At 40.9% G+C, this 20,840-nt stretch overlaps 2 protein-coding genes across 8 annotated transcripts in view; one reads left to right on the top strand and one right to left on the bottom strand.

Moving 5' to 3' along the window:
* MAP3K13 (mitogen-activated protein kinase kinase kinase 13) overlaps positions 1-5,375 on the bottom strand; it is a 195,493-nt gene extending 190,118 nt beyond the window's left edge. For 4 of the 5 annotated variants that reach the window (XR_010338936.1, XM_064366888.1, XM_064366887.1 and 1 more), the window contains exons 1-2: positions 5,297-5,375; positions 2,676-2,801 (exon numbers count right to left, since the gene is read on the bottom strand). The gene's annotated coding sequence lies outside the window, so the exon portion shown is untranslated. Of the gene's footprint in view, positions 1-2,675; positions 2,802-5,198; positions 5,261-5,296 lie in introns of those variants that run through there. The other variant, XM_064366891.1, reaches the window with a different exon arrangement.
* Positions 5,376-5,510: 135 nt separating this feature from the next.
* Positions 5,511-20,840, top strand: part of EHHADH (enoyl-CoA hydratase and 3-hydroxyacyl CoA dehydrogenase) — a 97,587-nt gene continuing 82,257 nt past the window's right edge. The window contains exons 1-2 of one of the 3 annotated variants that reach the window (XM_012457678.3): positions 5,511-5,619; positions 6,473-6,606. The gene's annotated coding sequence lies outside the window, so the exon portion shown is untranslated. Of the gene's footprint in view, positions 5,620-6,472; positions 6,607-8,357; positions 8,518-9,194; positions 9,245-20,840 lie in introns of those variants that run through there. The other 2 variants (XM_064366886.1, XM_012457697.3) reach the window with 2 other exon arrangements.

Raw genomic sequence — 20,840 nt, 5'->3', positions numbered from 1 at the left:
TCTTGATTTAGGAAAACAATCTGTCCTTGGATTCAGTTCACTGCTCTCCATTCACTTAGCAAGAATAAGGAGTCTTAATCTAGGCATCCCACTCACTGATTTCCCCTTCATGACAATAGTGATTAATCCCAAGGACATCAAGAAGCAAAGCATCATCATTTAACAGAGATGACTATATGCAAAATACTCTTCTAAGTATGATATAAAATGCCTGACATATCATAATCTCTTCTATTTTACTAACCATGACTCAATCCCTAGTTAGCAGCCTTCATTATGATTTTTAACAAGACACACAATCAGTGGTATCATATACACATTTTACAAAGCCTATTCTCAAGCAAGTTTCTAATAAAATCCCTATTAATAAAATGAGGATTAAGATTATTATATCTTTACATTTTTCATATAATTCATTTTACTAATCTATTACTACTATTCCAAGTATCCTACAATAGAAGTGTGGGAAGACAGAAATGATTATCAAAGTAAAAGTCACCAGAATTTTTTGCTGCATTCCCAAGGCAGATAATCAGCCAATTCGAAGTAATACAAAATGAGATTACCATATATATAAATTATTTTTCTGGTTTATTGATTTTACTAACAGAGAGAACAAGCCATTCTTCAAAATGCCTTAAGCCAATTCTAAACATCAAGAACAAAGTAAAATAATAGTAAGAATTATTTTAAAAGTCCCTAAATAGCCCTTCAAATAAAACAAAGTTCATCTCATTCAGTAATATTGAGAAGTTCAGAACTATGCCACTGCAATACTAACTTAGCTTGCAAACAAAGTAACACCCACTATATCACCTGGTCATGTCAGCAACATGTGATATACTGTAAATGAATATTGAATTTGGCAGGACTAAGCACTTAGTATTCATAGGATCTTATTAATAGTAACAATCTAATGTCAAGGTTTAAAATCTATTACAATAGATTGTAACAGATTGCAGCTCTGAAAAACCTTATTTGTGTAACCCTACTTCTTCTAAATAGTGCAAGTATTACAAGAACAATAAGTCATAAGGGAATAGTGAAAGGCTCTTATAATTGTAAAGTTATCCTGAAACCTTGCTGTTTGCTTCTTAGTATTATGAATATACAAACATGCTCATAGTAAAAAAAAATCAACCTACCAGAAAAAGTATATGGAAAAAATGTGAGATGTGAGTCTCTTCTTCCTACTCTAGGTCCCTAGTCTCATTCCCCAGAGGTATCTGTCAATAATTCCTTACACTGGTTTGAAATTTTGTATGTATGTATATAAATGTATGCTTTATATAAGCACAAGTGAAAACATACTATATGTATAGTTCTTTTTATTGTTTTCTCAGTTCACAATATACCTTAGAGATTTTTTCCATATCTGCATCTCTGCACTTACTTTATCCTAAGAGCTGCTAAGTATTACTTTGTGTAAAGGCAGTCATTTAACTAGACCTCAGTTGAAACACACTTAGGCTATTTCTAGCAGGTTCTAGTTAGGCTATTATTTTTTCTTTAATTTCAAACAATATGATGACAAAAATCTTTGAATACAGATTTCTGTGTATAAGGCCAAATATATCTGAAAGATGAATTCCTAGAAGTACTGCCTGCTATAGAATTAAACCAATTCTAAACAAGAAGCCAGTGTATCTACAAAGGAAACCAGCAAAAAACTACAAGTTTAATGTTTAGTGATTAAAAGGTGCCAAATAGTATCATAAAGTTAGAAGTCAATGTTCTGAAAATGAACAAACAGATCAATTAAAAAAGGTAAAATGGGGCCGGGCGCAGTGGCTCACGCCTGTAATCCCAGCACTTTGGGAAGCTGAGGCTGGCAGATCATGAGGTCAGGAGATCGAGACCATCCTAGCTAACATGGTGAAACCCCGTCTCTACTTAAAACACAAAAAAAATTAGCTGGGCGTGCGTGCACGCCTGTAGTACCAGCTACTTGGGAGGCTGAGGCAGGAGAACTGCTTGAACCCAGGCGGCGGAGACTGCAGTGAGCCAAGATCGCAGTGTAGGCCACTGCACTACAGCCTGGGCACAGTGCGAGACTCTGTCTCAAAAAAAAAAAAAAAAAAAAAAAAGGTAAAATGGGAAAAAAGTAACTTTACCCCCTTGAGACAGAAAGATAAAAGGCCTGGAGAATCAACCACCTAATAAATGTTTCAAAAGAAGAAAGAAAACATGAAATAGCATAAATAAGGCAGGATAAAGAAAAAAAAACCTTTTTTAGCCTCTTTTCTTGCTTAAACTTGAGGCACAAGATAAAATTGATCAGTAGATTTGGTACATATACTATTACATAGCCAAACTTAAATGCAAGAGGATTTAAATGACTATTTGAGGGCTCGTTTCTACCGGGTATCCACAGATTAAATTATTTCTACCAGGATGTAAAGTGTTGAAAGGAGGTTCCCTGCCAAAAAAGAAAGCAGAGCAGTAACCTTCCAGGAACAATGTAATTATAGCTTACCAATCTTAAATTTCTGATCAACTTTACAGGAAAGTAAGAACAACTGCTTTATATATACAAAACAAACCTCTCTTTGGAAGTCTTGATTAAAACATAAACAGATTAAGAACTGTACTTTTCAATCACAATCCTATAGCTTCCTAGGCAAATTTAAGATTGTTCTACCATCTCACCAAACATAAAACAGTCAACTACTTACCTCTCCCAAAGTGCTAGGATTTGAATGCCACAATACATATTGACTCATGTTTTTGTCCATTAATGGTCCGTGGTTTCTTTAAATGAAGTCCATTTTAGAGTCCATAGATATCAGTGTTCTGCAAAACTGAAAACCTCAAGAATGTCAATGTACAGACCTAAGTTACCATTTAGATAGCAACTCATTATGAATAAAAGTTATACTACACAGAGATTTAGATGTGCAAAATTTAGTGGACATCACAACAGCAGATTGACATCACACTGAACAGGAGACTGAGGTAGCAAAATTAGACTGGTTTTTTTTTTTTTTTTTTGGAGACAGAGTCTTGCACTGTCACCCTGGCTGGAGTGCAGTGGTGATTTGGGCTCACTGCAATCTCCGCCTCCCAGGTTCAAGTGATTCTCCTGCCTCAGCCTCCCAAGTAGCTAGGGTTATAGGTACATGCCACCATGCCCAGCTAATTTTGTATTTTTAGTAGACAGGGTTTCACTGTGGTGGCCAGGCTGGTCTCGAACTCCTGACCTCGTAATCTGCCTGCCTCTGCCTCCCAAAGTGCTGAGATTACAGGCTTGCACCACCATGCCCGGTGATTTAATTTTTAAGTAAGACAATAATATTAACATAAATCTAGAGTACCTGAAAACATTACTTTGTACCTTATTTTTACGTATATTCTAAAGTTGGCACCACAGTAAAAATATACACAAATGGGCATGATTCTGGGCACTTTCCAGATATTGGGAAAACAAGGTTTAAGGGTAGGTAAACTTAAAATTTAAATAGTGCAATAATATATTTACATGTCAACGTTTTGGAGTTTTCAACCTATTTTAAGAACATCTTAGATTTTAAATCTAAAAAATTCCTATTAGTGTCATCTTTGTAAAAGACACACACACACACACACACACACACACACACACACACACCAGTATGGCATAAGTTCAGGGTTTCCTACCCCACTATACCTAATCTAATGGTAAGATTCTGAAACCTCTCCAGAGCTGTTATCTCATTACCGATCCCATACACACTTTCACCTCACTAGTGATTCATGCCAAGATTTCATTACACAGCCTGAGGACAGTCTCATCTGCACTTTTTTTCCATTTGACAACCAAAACCAATCTGGTCACAGTAGTTGTTTTTTAGGTCCCTGCCTAGTTTTTATCACATTTTTTAAATTAATTTTTATTTTTAAAATTTTATTTATTTATTTATATTTCTTGAGACAATCTCACTCTTTCGCCCAGACTGGAGTGCAGTGGCGCATTCTCTGCTTCTGCAACCTCCACCTTACGGGTTCAAGCAATTCTCGTGCCTCAGCTTCCTGAGTATTTGGGATGACAGGCTTGTGCCCTGCCCACCTAATTTTTTCTATATTTTTAGCAGAGACAGGGTTTCACCATGTTGGCCAGGCTGGTTTCTAACTCCTGCCCGCCTTGGTCTCCCAAAGTGCTGGGATTATAGGCGTGAGCCACTGTGCCCAGCCCCACTATTTATCACATTTAAGATACCTAAACAAGTACTTCCAACAAAAGAAACAGCTTAATCTTCTTTTGGAGACCCTCTATTAATACAACTGTTTGGAAGGAGTTAACCTTATTTATAAACACCAGGTGTAATCTCTGACTGGATGTTTATAAATTACCATTTTCATTTTTATAATCGAAAATATAAAGTATATTCTCAATTATAACTATTGTGAGTCATAATTCTCACACCTCAAATGTAAGTAGTACATTTACTTATAAGATAACGAAGAAAACATCAAGAAAAAGGAAAGTAAGTTTATTTTGCTGAAAAGAAAGCATTGAGAACAGTCAGTGCTACAACAGCAGCTTATTTACAGCGGTCCAACTCCTCCCTAGTATCATTGCCCTAGAAGTTCTTCCCAGAAAAGTAAAGGAACCTGAAAGAAGCCAAAGCAAATGACTCATCTTCTCCACCCGGAGAAGAGACACATTTCTAAATTTCAATAACCATAAAAAAACAAAACTAACAAAAACCAACAACGTCCTGGGTATCTCCTGCACCAGCATCCTCATAAACCACTGATTAGTAAACTAAACTGGAGTCATTTCTACATTCAGAGGTTAGTATACTGAAATTTGGGAGAGTATCTTCCGGGGAGCCAGAATCAGGTTGGTTCATTCATTCATTCATTCGACAGCATCTAAAGAATGCCTACTTGTGGCAAGGCACTGTGCTATGAGTTAACAGACAAAAAGTCAGGTCCCTGTCCCCTATTAGCAGAACAGGTCGGGGTAGGTGAACCCTAGGTCAACTCATCTCAGTGTCCCAGGCTCCGTCTCTCCAACATAAGCGCCAATGATCGGAAACCCATGATCCCCAGCCATGTCTGATTCCTAGAAGACTCAACCTTGTCTGTATTTCCTCGACGACCTCGGGCCCCTAAGACCAAGTTCCCAAGGGTTCCCCATATCCTCAGCCCCTCAAGCAGTCTCATGCCAAGGAGCCTTTTCTCCAGCCACCACTAATGCTAATGTTGTCCATTACCTAACCTCTGTCCACCCGAACTTAGGGCCCAGAGCGACCTGGGCCATCAACCCCAGCTTCCACCCCCGCCACCGTTCAGATCCGGCCGGCAGGTTTACCTGTCGGGGATCTGAGGCTCCCAGCTGACCCCAGACGCTCCGCCCCGCTCGTGGCGTCACCCTCCACAACCAGGTACCGCCTCCATTACGTAACTTCCCGTGCGCCACTCCCGGTCGGAATCCCACCTGCCCCGCAGTCCCGCCGAGCGCCAGACTCAGCTAGTGACGTCACTTCCGACCTGTTCTGTGCGGTCTCCTGTCATCCTGACGCGCTCCAGATTTTGCTTGTTGGGTTTTATTCCGCCGGTTTGCCTCTCCGCCTGTGTATCTAGCCTGGAACAGTGCATATTATCTCTTTGCAAACATCTTTATCCTTCTCTTCGGTAGCCACTTCCCCCTGCTGCTTCTGTAGCTTGGACTCATCACTGTTCAAATTCGTCTGGCCTCTTGGAGAAATCACGATTGTTACCGTGATTTTTCTTATTTATCTACCTAGGGAAGTGCTAGGACTGCAGGCTGTGAGGTTGCGTTGTCTGGTTTCAAATGCTGCCTCTCACTTCTAACAGTGTTACCTGGGCATGTTACTTCACCTCTCTCTCTCTTTTTATTTAATCCCATTTTCTGAGGATCTCTGTGCCCACTTCGAGTGTGAAACATAATACTAGTACATAGAAAATAGGATGATTGTGTGTATTACTTGAGATAATACATGGAAAGCACTGGCACATTGAAAGCATTCAATTAGTGTTAACCATTACTTTTTGCACTAGTATGCACTCTTACTACCTGTTGGAACATACCTGTGCTTAAGGACGACTGGAACCAGATTTCCTGCCATCCTTCATACCCACTCTCCCCCACTTTTGTCTTTAAATTTTTACAGATACACAGTTTTTAATTAAATAATTAATTGGTGATGCCTGTAATCTTCATCAGAACTGTGAGCCCCTCTAGACAAAATTGGAATCTTAAATAGAAACTAACTTCAATCCTACTGGAAATCACCTGCTTAGTGGTGCGAGGTAATGGGGGAAAGTTGAATAAAACCCAGGCCTTACCCTCAAGAACATGGAGATATTCAATAAATATTTATGGGATGAAGGAAGACAACTCAGGAAAAAGTGGAAGGGACCAGCTGGGCTGAAGATTTATCCTTAGCACAAAAAAAATTCACAGAATGACAGAACTGAAAGGAACATTAGAAGTAATCACTTAGTCAATTTCTTGCTGTTACAGGTAAGGAACATTGGATCCAAAGGAGTGGCTATTAAATGTCACACAATGAATTTCAATACTAGCACCAGAAGAAGAGTCTCAAAATGCTCACCACCTCTCCACATTCCCAAAATCTGCCTCAAAATGTGAATCAGGTAAGGGTAGATTCACTTTTATATCTTCCTCTCACAAGTGAAAAGGATTAGGAAAATCCCAGTCCTGGAGAGACGAGGGCAATGTAACCTAGATGCCGCATGATTGTGATGATCATCTGAATGTTGATGTGGCTATTGCTGGATTCATTTGAAACACAGTATTCCCATTCCCCTGGCAAACTTCTTATATTTACCCAGAAATGAAGAGTCAAGTATAACTCCTATGAACTCTACCTTCAATTTTAACTGGCTGGACAGGAATAAGTAACAGATCCAAGAAACTTCAAATGGTAACATAGACTCTGTAAATACACTGTCAATGATGTGGCATAATTGCATTTAGTTTTCTCTAATTGGAAGAAATATCTCTTAATAATTATTCAACCTTTGTTTAGGAATATGACAGAGCTAGCATAGGCATTATTATTAGTATTGAAATGTTGGTAATGGGACCTTTTAATGGACAATAATTCAATGTTAATGTTATCTCATAGGCCCATCTTTTTCCCTCATTCAACCAATGGCGCTTTTTCTCCTTTGGCACTAATATACTATAACTTAATACAAATAAATATAAAACAGGATGATGCTTTAATCAAATTTAAAATCATGTGAATTACATTTTGGCGTTTCAATCACAATTTACACAGGTTTTTTTGTTTTTGTTCTTGTTTTTGTTTTTTTAGACAGAGTTTTGCTCTTGTCACCCAGGCTGGAGTGCAATGGCATGATCTCGGCTCACTGCAACCTCTGCCTCCCGGGTTCAAGTGATTCTCCTGCCTCAGCCTCCTGAAGTAGCTGGGATTACAGGCACCCACTACCATGCCCAACACATTTTTCTTTTGTATTTTTAGTTGAGGTAGAGTTTCACCCTGTTGGCCAGGCTGATCTTGAACTCCTGACCTCAAGTGATCCACTTGCCTTGGCCTCCCAGAGTGCTGGGATTACAAGCATAAGCTACTACACCCGGCCTACACAGGCCTTAAAGTCAGCTTGTTTGGGTTCTATGTCCAGCTCTGCTATTAATGACCTTAAATCACTTTACCCCTCTGGCCTTAATTTCCTATTTGTTCCATAGAACAAACTTTGTATTCTAGTAGAAAACATGCATGTTACTTATCACTGTGACTACTAGATGGCAGGTGTTAAGGGACTCTTCCTTTCTTCCTTTCTGGCTAAACAAAAACATCGTTGTCCAGTACCACCTATCTGAACAACTGCCTACACTGGTGATGACCGAGTATCCCAAGACTTTGAGAGAGGATAGGTCTAAAATGTTTGTTGAATGAATGAAAGGATTCCAGTATTTGTTCTGGGCCTTCTATCCCTTACTACTGCCCACCTGCCCCTTCTCCTATTATTAACACTTACTCTTTTTAAAGCTATGGTGGTGGGAAGAGGAAGAAAAGATGAGACAATATAAAGAGAAGTTGGATTGGGAGGAGAATGGAGAAAAAGACATTGTATTGCATCTCAAGGCAAACATTGGTGTACTATGGTATTTTTGGATGGAATAATATAATGTCTAGGACTTATTTTAAAATAATACATGAGGGTATCAAATGATAAATATTTGTCACATATTGATATTGTTGTTTCATTATATTCTTCTCTCTTTGTGCATGCTGGAAATTTTCCATAATACAAAGTCAAAACTAAGATAACATGAGTGCATTTCTCTTCCTCTAGACAAGACTGAATTCAGACTAGCCTGCTGAATCTCAGGATGCTTTTGTCTGATGTTACAGAAACCTTGTCACAGACTAGGTATTCCAGAAGTAGACAGTCATGTGGAGATGAGAAAAAAGATTTGTATTAGGAATGGAGTGGAAGCAGGATTGTTCAGAGGAAGAAGTTGAACTGCTATTCAGGTCCAGCAAATCCTCAGCCATCCTGGGAGGGAACTCTAGAGTAAGTATTGTCCATCAAGAGTATCATTGTTAGGCGACAATGGCCAGCCTCTTATACTAGATGCAGTCTGCCCTAGGAAAGGTGTGATCTCAAGCAGGGTGGCCTTCTGCAGCTGAAGCAGACCCTGATTAAAATAGCTGAGGGCTGTCTGCTAACCCCATTTCCTATAGCTGGGCAGCAAGTGCTTCCTTGAAAGGGAATCTGGGTAGCATATCTTTGCATCTTCCAAAAAATGCAACATAAATTGGCTTAAACGATAAGGGGATATCTTAACTTCTGTAACTGGAGTATTATGACAGACATCAGGGTTGGTTGCCTCAGCAACTCAACGATATAATAGAGGACCCATATTTATTTCTGTCTTTGCTCTGCCTTCAGCAGCATCTGCTTCCACTTACAGCCAGCTTTCCTTGAGATGGCAAAATCACTGTAGCAGTTCGTGTTCATAGCTACACTCTGTACACTCCCTGAGGGGATGGACGCACATTCAGTACAGGCATGCCTCATTTTATTGTGCACCACTTTCTTGTGCTTCTCAGATATTGCATTCTTAACAAATCGAAGCAACCTTGTGTAGGGCAAGTCTGTTGGTGCCATTTTTCTAACGGCTATCTCTGTCAAGTTTTGATAATTCTTGCAGTATTTCAAACTTTTCATTATTATTATGTCTGTTATAGTGATCTGTGATCAAGTTATCCAGAAGATCCAGCTAAGATCATTGATGAAGGTGGGTACACTAAATAACAACAGATTTTCCCTCTCCTTGGGACTCCCTATTCTGAGACAAAACATATTGAAATTAGGCCACTTAATAATCCTACAATGGCCTCTAAGTATTGAAGTGAAGAGTTACACGTCTCTCACTTTAAGCCAAAAGCTAGAAATGGTAAAACTTAGTGAGGAAGACATATTGATAGCCAAGATGGGCCAAAAGTCAGATTTCTTGTTCCATATAGTTAGTCAAGTTGTGAATGTGAAGGAAATTTAAAATGCTACTTAAGTGAACACAAGAATGATAAGAAAGCAAAACAGCTTTATTGATGATATAGAGAAAGTTCTATTGGTCTGGATAGAAGATCAAACCAGCCACAACATTCCCTTAAGCCAAAGCATAATTTACAGCAAGGCCCTAACTCCCTTCAATTCTGCGAAGGCTGAGAGAGGTGAGGAAGCTTCAGAAGAAAAGTTGGAAGCCAGCAGAGGTTAATTCATGAGGTTTAAGGAAAGAAGCCTTCTTTATAACATAAAGTGCAGGGTGAAGCAGCAAGTGCTGATGAAGAAGCTGCAGCAAGTTATCCAGAAGATCCAGCTAAGATCATTGATGAAGGTGGGTACACTAAATAACAACAGATTTTCAATAACACAGTCTTCTATTGTAAGAAGTTGCCATTTTGGACTTTCATAGCTTAAGAGGAGAAGTCAGTGCCTGGCTTCAAAACTCCAAAGGACCTGCTGACTCTTGTTAGGGTCTAATGCAACTAGCAACTTTAACTTGAAACCAATGCTTGTTTGCCATTCTGAAAATCCTAGGGTCCTTAAGAATTATGTTAAATCTACTCTGCATGTGCTCTATAAATGGAACAAGAAAGCCTGGATGATAGAACATCTGTTTACAGCGTGGTTTACTGAATATTTTAAGCCCACTGGTGAAACCTGCTGCTTAAAAAAAAAATGCCTTCAAAATATGTCAGCTCATTGACAATGCATCTGTTATCCAAAAGCTCTGATGGAGATGTACAAGGAGATGAATGTTATTTTCATGGTTGCTAACACAGCATCCATTCTGCAGCCCATAGATCAAGGAGCAATTTCAAATTTCAAGTCTCATTATTTAAGAAATACATTTCAGCCAGGCACAATGGTTCACGCCTGTAATCTCAGCAATTTGGGAGGCTAAGGCAGCTGGATCACCTGAGGTCAGGATTTCAAGACCAGCCTGGTCAACATGGTGAAACCCCCATCTCTACTAAAAATACAAAAATTAGCCAAGTGTGGTGGCACACACTTGTAATCCCAGCTACTTGGGAGGCTGAGACCGAGAACCATCTGAACCTGCGAGGCAGAGGCTGCAGTGAGCTGAGATTATGCCATTGTACTCCAGCCTGGGCAACAGAGTGAAACTCCATCTCAAAAAAAAAAAAAAATACATTTCATAAGCTATAGCTGTCATAGATAGTGATTCCTCTGATGGATCTGGATGAAGTAAATTGAAAACTTTCTGGAAAGGATTCACCATTCTAGGTGCCATTAAGAACATTTGTGATTCATGAGAGTAGGTAAAAATATAGTAAGAGTTTGGAAGTTTAGAAGTTTAGAAGAAGTTGATTCCAACCCACATGGATGACTTGAGGGGTTCAAGACTGCAGTGTAGGAATAAACTGCAAATGTGGTAGAAATAGGAAGAGAACTAGAATTAAAAGCGGAGCCTGAAGATGGGACTGAATTGTTGCAATCTCGTGATAAAACATGAATGAATGAGGAGCTGCTTCTTATGAATGAGCAGAGAAAGTGGTTTCTTGCGATGAAACCTACTTCTGGTGAAGATGTTGTGAACACCATTGAAATGACAACAAAGGATTTGGAATATTACATAAACTTAGTTGACAAAGCAGCGGCAGAGTTTGAGAGGACTGACTCCAATTTTGAAAGAAATTCTACTATGGCCGGATGTGGTGGCTCATGCCTGTAATTCCAGCACTTTGGGAGGCGGAGGCAGGCAGATCATGAGGTCAGGAGATCGAGACCATCCTGGCCAACATGGTGAAACCCATCTCTACTAAAAATACAAAAAAATTAGCTGGGCATGGTGGCGCATGCCTGTAGTCCCAGCTACTCGGGAGACTGAGGCAGGAGAATTGTTTGAACCCAGGAGGTGGAGATTGCAGTGAGCCGAGATGGTGCCACTGCACTATAGCCTGGGCAATAGTGCAAGACTCCGTCTCAAAAAAAAAAAAAAAATTCTACTATGGATAAAATGCTACCAAACAGCATTGCATGCTACAGAGGAATGTTTCTTGAAAGGAAGAATCAATTGAAGTGCAAACTTTGTTGTCTTATTTTAAGAAATTGCTCCCTTTTCTCATCTGCTGCCAAGGTGTTCTGTCTTGAAGAAGCTTAAGCTACATTGTGGTGAGACCCACTTCATTCGGTAACTAACACTGCGCCTGGCAGAGACAGCCCTGCATTACCCACACCATGGCGTCTGTCTTCATTTCCAAGCTCCCCTGCATCTACTCAACCCTTACCTTGAATGATGACGAGGTGACCATCACAGAGGATAAGATCAATGCCCTCACTAAAGCACATGCTGTCACTGTTGAACCTGTTAGTCCTGGCTTGTTTGTAAAGGCCCTGGCCAGTGTCAACATCGGAAGCTACATCTGCCATGTGGGGGCCCAGGAGACCTGCTCCACAATGGCTCAAACTTCAGTCTTAAAATCAAGGCACTTTGTTGGGGAAACTTAGAAAGAAGTAATTGTGGGAATATTTGAGTAATATCAATCTGTTTGACTTTGACCTCAACAATGCATCATATATTAGGTGTATCCTATTTGCTATTCAAAGCAGATAGAAATATAATCCTAGAGAAAAGGCAACTCAATTTGAATCCTCTTAAAGGTACATAATACTAATAATGGCTAACAATATGAATATTTTTATTGAGTGCTTTCCACAAGCCAGACAAATTCTAATATGTACTCACACAAAAGGGAGAAGACCAGCTTGGTGACAAAGATATGATATAATTTATATCTAATGTTAAAGAATAATAATAATAAATGTTAGAAGTAATAGTTTGTTTTAAAGACCAACTTTCTTCAAAGCTGTTTTGCTTTTTGCTAATAACTCTGTTGGCCAGGCGTGGTGGCTCATGCCTGTAATCCCAGCACTTTGGGAAGCCGAGGTGGGTGGATCACTTGAGGCTAGGGGTTTGAGACCAGCCTGGCCAACATGGCGAAAACCTGTCTCTACTAAAAATACAAAAATTAGCCAGGCATGGAGGCACACACCTATAATCCCAGCTACTTGGGAGGCTGAGGCAGGAGAATTGCTTGAACCTGGGAGATGGAGGTTGCAGTAACCCAAGATCTCACCACTATACTCCAGCCTGGGTGACAGAGTGAGACTCCATCTCAAAAGAGGGGGGAGGAGAGAGAGCGAGCGAGCGAGAGAGAGAGAGAGAGAGAGAGAGAGAGAGGGAGAGAGGTTTGGTAATTCCTCAATAAGTTAAGCAGAGTTACCATATGACCTAGCAATTTGACTCCTAGATGTATATACCCAAGAGAATGAATGCAAAAATTTGTATCTGAAATGAGTAGTTCATGAAAAAATGTCATATACTTATTCATATACAATTTTTTCATGAACTATAGTTCATGAAAAAATAGCAGCATTATTCTGAATAATATGAATAATAGTAGCCAAAAATACTTTTTGGCTATTCACAGTAGCCAAAAAGTAGAAACAACCCAGATATCTATCAACTGGGAGGCTGAGCTCCCAGTTTATTTGAATGAATAAACAAAATGCAGTTGATTTTTGCAATGAAATATAGACATAAAAAAATGAAGTATTGATACATGCTACAACATGGATGAAACTCGAAAACATTTTGCTAAGAAAGAAGCCAGACACCAAAGGCCACATATCATGTGATTCTCTTTATTTGAAAAATCTAGAAAAGACAAACCCATAGAAACAGGTTAGTGTGTCTATTAGAGTAGATTAGTGGTTGCTAAGAATAGAAAGAGGAATGGCAAGGGACTGTTTAATGGATACAGGATTTCTTTCTGAAGTCATTAAAATGTTCTGGAATTAGAGAGTGGTGATGGTCACATGGCCTTGTGAATATACTAAAAATCACTCAGTTTTATACTTTAAAAGGGTGAATTGTTTGCCACTGGCCTGGGCAATGTGGCAAAACCCTGTGTTTACAAAAAATACAAGATTTAGCCGGATGTGGTGGCACGCACCTGTAGTCCCAGCTGCTCAGGAGGCTGAAGTGGGAGGATCACCTGAGCTGAGAAGGTTGAGGCTGCAGTGAACCATGTGCATCACTGCACTCAAGCCCAGGAGAGCCTGTCTCAAAAATAAAATAAAAGGGTGAACTGTATGGTATGTTAGTTATATCTCCATAAAAAATTGTCCTTTAAAAAAAACCAAGCTGGGCGCAGTGGCTTACGCCTATAATCTCAGCACTTTGGGAGGCCGAGATAGGTGGACCACTTGAGGTCAGGAGTTTGAGACCAGCCTGGCCAACATGGTAAAATCCTGCCTCTGCTAAAACTACAAAAACTAGCCAGGTATGGTGGCACACACCTGTAATCCCAGCTATTTGGGAGGCTGAAGCATGAGAATCGCTTGAACCTGGGAAACAGTGGTTGCAGTGAGCCAAGATGGTGCCGCTGCACTCCAGCCTGGGCAACAGAGCAAGACTCTGTCCAAAAAACAAACAAAAAAAAGCACTTCGTTTGAAATTTAAAAGAGAAAGAAAAAATCCCTGTCTTTATAGTTTTAAAAGAGAGAGCAAACATGAGTTTAGGAAACATGAATATTGCCTGATTGATGAGAGGTACAGAGTACAGGGAATGGATGATCATTAAAAGAGTCATTGACACATTTGAAGAGTATTCTGAACAACCAACATACCAACTAGAAATACCTTACCATATGAGAAATGGTAATCCCTGAGAAAGCCCTAAGAGGAACAGCTTAGGACAGATTTGGTAGTATCTTTAAATATTTGATGAAAGACCATTCTATTAAAGAGAGATTTAATGTATAATTATTGAGAACAAAAGTAGAATCATTTAGGGGAAGGTCCCAGGGAGTAGAATAGGGACTTTTTTTTTTTAAAGTAAGCAGAACACTCTACCATGAAGAGTACTGAGCTCCCCATCCCTGGAAGCATTCAGAGGGATGAGTGATCTTTTGCCAGCAATGGTGCTAAACATTACTGTATTAGAAAGAATACTAGACAAAATTACCTGGGGCATATCTCCAAGATATATCTATGTAGCCTTTTTCTTAATAGGATCAGTTTGTCAGAAAAGCTGAAAGGGATGATCATTAGCACATGAAATATTCTCTGAAAAAAATGAAACACGGTGGAAAATTGGGAGAGAGACCTGGGAATGACAACCTAATTGCATTTTCAACATGAAATGAAATTGGATGTTGGAGAATGCCGAAATATCATAAAAGGTGCTTATGTTGTTGAAAAGGGACATTTCTTGTATGATTTTCAGGTCTGAAGCTGATAGAGGTGACATATATAATGAAAAACTACCTGCAAACTTAAAGGGATAAGCCAAGCTCACTGAAAAGCTGAGAGGTTGAAACATGAGAAATAGCAGTGAATGCATTCTCAGATCAATTTTTGGCTGCTCTCAGCTCAGATTTGGTTGCAGCATATGGATGTGAACTTTAAGTATGCTCAGTAATACATCATTGATCTCTGACTTATTTCACCTGATGAAGATAACACGCTATTAAGTTATTTTTCCCACAATTGGGTTTTCTTTAGGAATCCTGATGGCTTCTGTTAAACATTAATGAATATATGTATATCTCCAAGGCTTAACACTTGACACTAGAACAAGCTACTTGAATTTATATAAATCATCATTACTGATATTCTTGGTGTCAACCTAAGAAACCAGCAGAGAGATTCTCTAAACATATTGAGTTTAATTGGGAATAAGCAGAAGAATTGCAGTGCAGAACACTGGTGCCATAGTGAACACTGGAGATTCAGGCAAGGGAAAACTTTTAAAGGCAAAAGAAGTACACGTAATTTGTTTTGAAACAAAGAGAACATTGGTTACAGTGGCTTATCACAGAAAATGATGTCAGTTCATTAGCGTAGATGGTGCGCCAGGCAGACATTCTTGTGTAACTTGGCTAGCTATCCTTGTGAAACTTGGCTAGCTATCCTTGTGATTCACCAAGCAAGACGCAGGTTAGAGTCCTTGGCAAAAGTTCTTGTTACAGGCATATGTGCATAAGAGACCTTCAAAGAGTCTTTGTTATAGTTCTTATCATAGGCATGTGTGCAGGAGGGCTTTCCCTTTCTAACCTGACTTTTCTGTTTGGGTTTGACAGGAGTGACTCTGTCTTGAGATTGACAACTTTCACATTGGTATTGTGAAGAAGTTATTATTTTCCTATCTCTCATTTCAGACATCTATGTGAGTAGCTTTTTTCCTTGAATGTCAGCCAACTTCACTCTGGAAGAGTGTACTCAATGCCCATTTAGGGCAGGGTAAAATTTGTTAACAAACAGACTCAAATTTATTTCTTGCTTCCTTAACAGTCCTTAATCACCCAGGCTGGAAAGCATTAATTTGTTTGTTCCAGAAAAACCTGATTGCCTTACCAGAGAGGTCAGTTTTGATGGCTTCATGTCACTATTGAATGAAATTTCACACGCAACACCCTGGGTTCCAGGTCTAATAATTGATCACCATTGCAGGGAAAGCTGGGTTTAGATAGCCATTTCTGTTCTTACTGTGACAATAGATTTGCATGTTCTAGCAGGCAAAAGCTCAGCATTTGCATTGAAATCCAGCTCACCATTTGCCTTTTGGGCATTATGCTAAATTACAGTGTTTCTATGCTTCTGTCTTTGTTTTAGGCTTTAACTAACCGCTTCTGATGAACTGATTGGCTTTTGTGAATTAGGGATATAATGCAACATAATGACAACAATGAAGCCCAACCAATGCATTTAACAAGCAGAAGCACTAACATGAAAATAGTGTGGGAGTGCATTAGCCGAGAGGACCAGTATCCTGTTAAGTAGCAATTATGAGACAAATTAAATGAGAAGATAATTTAAGAACATATCAGTTCATAACAATGATAAGGAGACTGCCAAGTGGTTAAGCAGTCTGTAAGCAGTAGCGTGGTAGCACCTGCTCGATTGGTTTGTCACACTTCCATAGACTCAGCAAGTAAGAAGCCCAAGTGGATTTAGACAGTTTTGTATTCACAGCAAAAGACAGTCAGTGTGGTGTCAGCTACCGGTATCCCTAGTCTCACAGCCTGACACCAAACAGAGGAACTAGATGACAGATATCAGGAATGGTGAGTTGCTCTGTTGTTGAGGAGCAGGGCAGGATCAGCATTGCACAGCCCTGTTACTGTGCCCCTCAGTTTTGTCCACTAGGTGTCTTTCTTGCCTCATCCTAGTCCTTGCCCTGTTAAGAACCAGCCCTAAACTACTGCCAAGCATTTTTATAGATCTTCACAGAAGCTTGCAGCCAAACCCTTAGGTGAGAGCACAAGGCAGAAAGTTCTGCATTCAGTTGAAACAAGGAGGATAAATGAGAAATGGTCTGTGACAGACTCCTACCAGACAGAGGAGAGCCTGCCTCAAAGTGGCTCCACACCATGCTCATTATCTCCCCTTGCTCCGGGAGGAATTTCAGGCTATTCAGAGCTGTGAAGCCTTGCCTACTTGGCCTTTGCTGAGATGTTCAAAGTTGCTAGAATACCCTGGCAGAGTTGTTCTTCTAAAGACTAAAATCTGAAGCGAGATGACTGAATGTATTGCTTACTATAGTAAGGGAGAACTGTGCTGGCTATGCACAGTCTCTCCAAGCAGAACAGGCTGTTGATCTTACACAGAGTTTTAGGACAAGGTGGAGTTCAGGGATTAGCGAATTTGCAGAGGTGTTAGAGATTGATACCTCACCTGTAAGAAGCTGATTGCTGTGACGAGACTGTTGTTGATTGCCAACACTTGGAAGCATGTGCTTAGGACTGTTTGTGATTGGCTGTCATTGAGACGTTGACATTGACTATTGAGGCAGTTGTCCTTGCTGAATCGAATGGAGTCTCACTGCTACTTGTTGCCAGGGCTTCAAGGAAGTCAATACTTTTCAACTAGAAGTCCAAATTCAGGCTCTTGTACCCTATGTGCAATTGATGCCAAACACCAACACACAGCAGTTTGGAGATAAAGATTTGTTCTATTTGGCCAAAGCAACAAGGTAGGAAAGCAAGATCTCTGAAATCCATGTTAACAAAAAGAAAAAGCAGGGAGTTTATGTGGCTAGAGAATAAAGGAAAGGAAGTTTTAGGGAATCAAGGTGAAAAGTCTGTGTTTCTTCAGTCCCACATAACACCTTGAACAACCAGAGTTCTGGGCGTCAGCAGCTGGTTGCAATAGCTTTCAATGCATTCATTCCTTCAGCAACACTTTTTGTGACCCTGAAGTTACCTCCTCCCACTTGACAAAGAAACAGTACTACCAAGAACGAGTTCAGTTGGGAGACCCCCACCCAGGCGGTGCTGAAGGTATTTGAGAGGCAGACACCCAGGCAGCACAACAGAGTGGCTCCATCTCAGACCAACAGCCTGAGAGCATGTGGGGCATACAGCTTTCCTGACTGAAGGCCCCAAGCAGAGTCTCATCCATGCATTTATTTGCTCTTTGACAGGTGATTCTTATTAATACACAGGTGCTCTACATTTCCACATAACTCAAGAATATACCAAGTAGGCAGCTGTTACCCGCCCACCGCTAATTACAAACTAAAAGCTATCCTCCACAGAGGAGCCACGGGGGCAGGGTAAACTTATTATTTCTCAACACAGCACATCAGCATTTATAGTTACAATGTGGGAAAAAGGGGTATTGGGCAAAAAGCAAGTGGTTAACATGAACAAGCAAGCAAGGGCCTGATCCGAATTCTCATTATTTCAGTCACTAAAAATGTTGGGGTGCTGAAAAATCTCAAGTGGCCCAATTACAGTAGTGTTGCAGGCAAAACTCAAATTTAGGCTCAGCTCAGGAGGCCAGGTGGGTTCTTGGCTTCATGCAAGAAAGAATTCAAAAGCAAGCTGAAGGCTGGGCTCAGTGGCTCACGCCTGTAATCCCAGCACTTTGGGAAGCCAAGGAGGGTGAATCATCTGAGGTCGGGAGTTTAAGACCAGGCTGGCCAACATGGTGAAAACCCATCTCTACTAAACATACAAAAATTAGCCGGGCAAGATGGCACATGCCTGTAACCCCAGCTACTGGGGAGGCTGAGGCAGGAGAATTGCTTGAACCCAAGAAGTGGAGGTTACAGTGAGCCAAGATGGCACCACTGCACTCCAGCCTGGACAACAGAGGGAGATTCCATCTTAAATAAATAAATAAATAAAAATTTTAAAAAAGAGCAAGCCAACAGAGTAAAGTGAAAACAAGTTTATTAAAAAGTAAAGGAATACTTCGGGAGGCCGAGGCGGGCAGATCACGAGGTCAAAAGATCAAGACCATCTTGGCCAACATGGTGAAACCCTGTCTCTAATAAAAATACGAAAATTAGCTGGGCGTGGTGGCACGCGCCTGTAGTCTCAGCTACTCAGGAGGCTGAGGTAGCAGAATCGCTTGAACCCGGGAGGTGGAGTTTGCAGTGACCAGAGATCACGCCACTGCACTCCAGCCTGGTGACAAAGCGAGACTCTGTCTCAAAAAAAAAAAAAAAGTAAAGGAATAAAAGAGTGGCTGCTCCATAAGCAGAGCAGTGTTGTTTACTGTCTCTTATCAGTGGGGTCATGTGACCCACTGTCGTGGGAACTAGTCTTTGCAGGCATTATTAAGCTGTTTATGACTGGCAATGATGTGCCTTGCTAGTTTTAAGATGGAGTTGATTTTAAAATGGTGTCACCTGGGTCCCCCATGCTTCTATTTCCCTAGTATAATCCTCCCTTTACTTATCAGAGAACCTTTAATCTTAAGGAGAGATGAAGGACGAAGATCATTCTTCTGTAACTTCTTCCTGCTGACTTTATGAGCATAGCCCTTCCTAGTAAAGGAGGAGTAAAAATCTCGGGATGTCTGATCTAAGGGGCCTAAAGGCAGGATGTCTTTATTTCCTGACTCAGAAGATAGGACGGGTTAGAAGCCTTGTGCCAGCATCATCTTTATATGGAATTATTATAATCTAGAAGACACAAATTTCACCAAGACGTTAAACAAGCAAGGGCCAAAGATTAGTAATAACAAGATAGCCATCGAAGGTCCTAGGAAGGGCAAAAACCAAGTGAGACTTGGGAGGGCGCTTTTAATGAAAACTTGCCCCAAGGGGCCAACAAGCCAAAGACAGCCCAACCCTAGTCAACGTAAGGCCAGTTGCCTGCTTAGCACTCAGGTGAGTGATGGATGTCATACAATTGCATATTAGAGGGCTTTGCTTGTCCCACTCTACATCGATCCATGAAGCAAACATCAATAGTCTGGTAACCATGTATTTCATGATCCTAAATGAGACACAAGTTATTTATAGGCTGAATGGGTGACCACATAGCCATAGATACCCATTGTGGGTGCAAACCTCTATGGGATGGGAGTTGTTAAGAAGGCTGAGTACCTGTAGGAGGGACTAAGGCTGTTACTTTTGTGTTTATTTGCAAAACAGCAGCTTTAGGTGTTCTAGGGGTTCACAAGTGTAGGTCACGGTGTCTTTCTCAGGTGCATGTGGGGCCTCATGAGAAACAGGTTTAGCTGGGCACGGTGGCGCATGCCTGTAGTCCCAGCTACTCGGGAGGCTGAGGTGGGAGGATCGCTTGAGCCCAGGAGTTCTGAGTTCTGGGCTGTAGTGTGCTATGCGGATCGGATGTCTGCACTAAGTTCAGCATCAATGTGGTCCCGGGAACAGGGGACCACCAGGTTGCCTAAGGAGGGGTGAAGTGGCCCAGGTCGGAAACTGAGCAGGTCAAAACTCCCGTGCTGATCAGTAGTGGGATCATGCCTGTGAATAGCCACTGAGCTCCAGGCTGGGCAACATAGCGAGACTCCGTCTATAAATAAATAAATAAAGACAGGTTTAATCCTGGACAAGTGGACCCCGCTAGTGACTCCCTGAAATTTAACAGCAGTTGGAGTGCTTAACACCTGATAGGGGCCCTTCTGTTTTGGTTAAAATTTATCTTCAGGGAATCCTTCTTTCCAAGTTTTTGTTTTGTTTTGTTTTTTTGAGATGAGTCTCACTCTGTCGCCCAGGCTGGAGTGCAGTGGTGCAGTGTCAGCTCACTGCAACCTCCGCCTCCCAAGTTCAAGCAATTCTTCTGAGTAGCTGGGATTACAGGCGCCCACCACCACGCCTAGCTAATTTTTGTATTTTTAGTAGAGACGGGGTTTCACCATGTTAGCCAGGCTGGTCTCAACTTCCTGACCAGCGGTGGCTCATGCCTATAATCCCAGCACTTTGTGAGGCTGAGGTCAGCAGATCACCTGAGGTCAGGAGTTTGAGACCAGCCTGGCCAACATGGCAAAACCCCACCTAAAAATACAAAAATCAGCTGGGTGTGATGGCAAGCACCTGTAATCT

The sequence above is a fragment of the Aotus nancymaae genome, unplaced genomic scaffold (genome assembly GCF_030222135.1).
Source record: "Aotus nancymaae isolate 86718 unplaced genomic scaffold, 86718_ANA_hifiasm-v0.15.2.pri h1tg000067l, whole genome shotgun sequence".
Classification (NCBI taxonomy): Eukaryota; Metazoa; Chordata; class Mammalia; order Primates; family Aotidae; genus Aotus; species Aotus nancymaae.
Note: the sequence above shows the minus strand (reverse complement) of the source record. Positions and strands in the feature narration are given on the sequence as shown.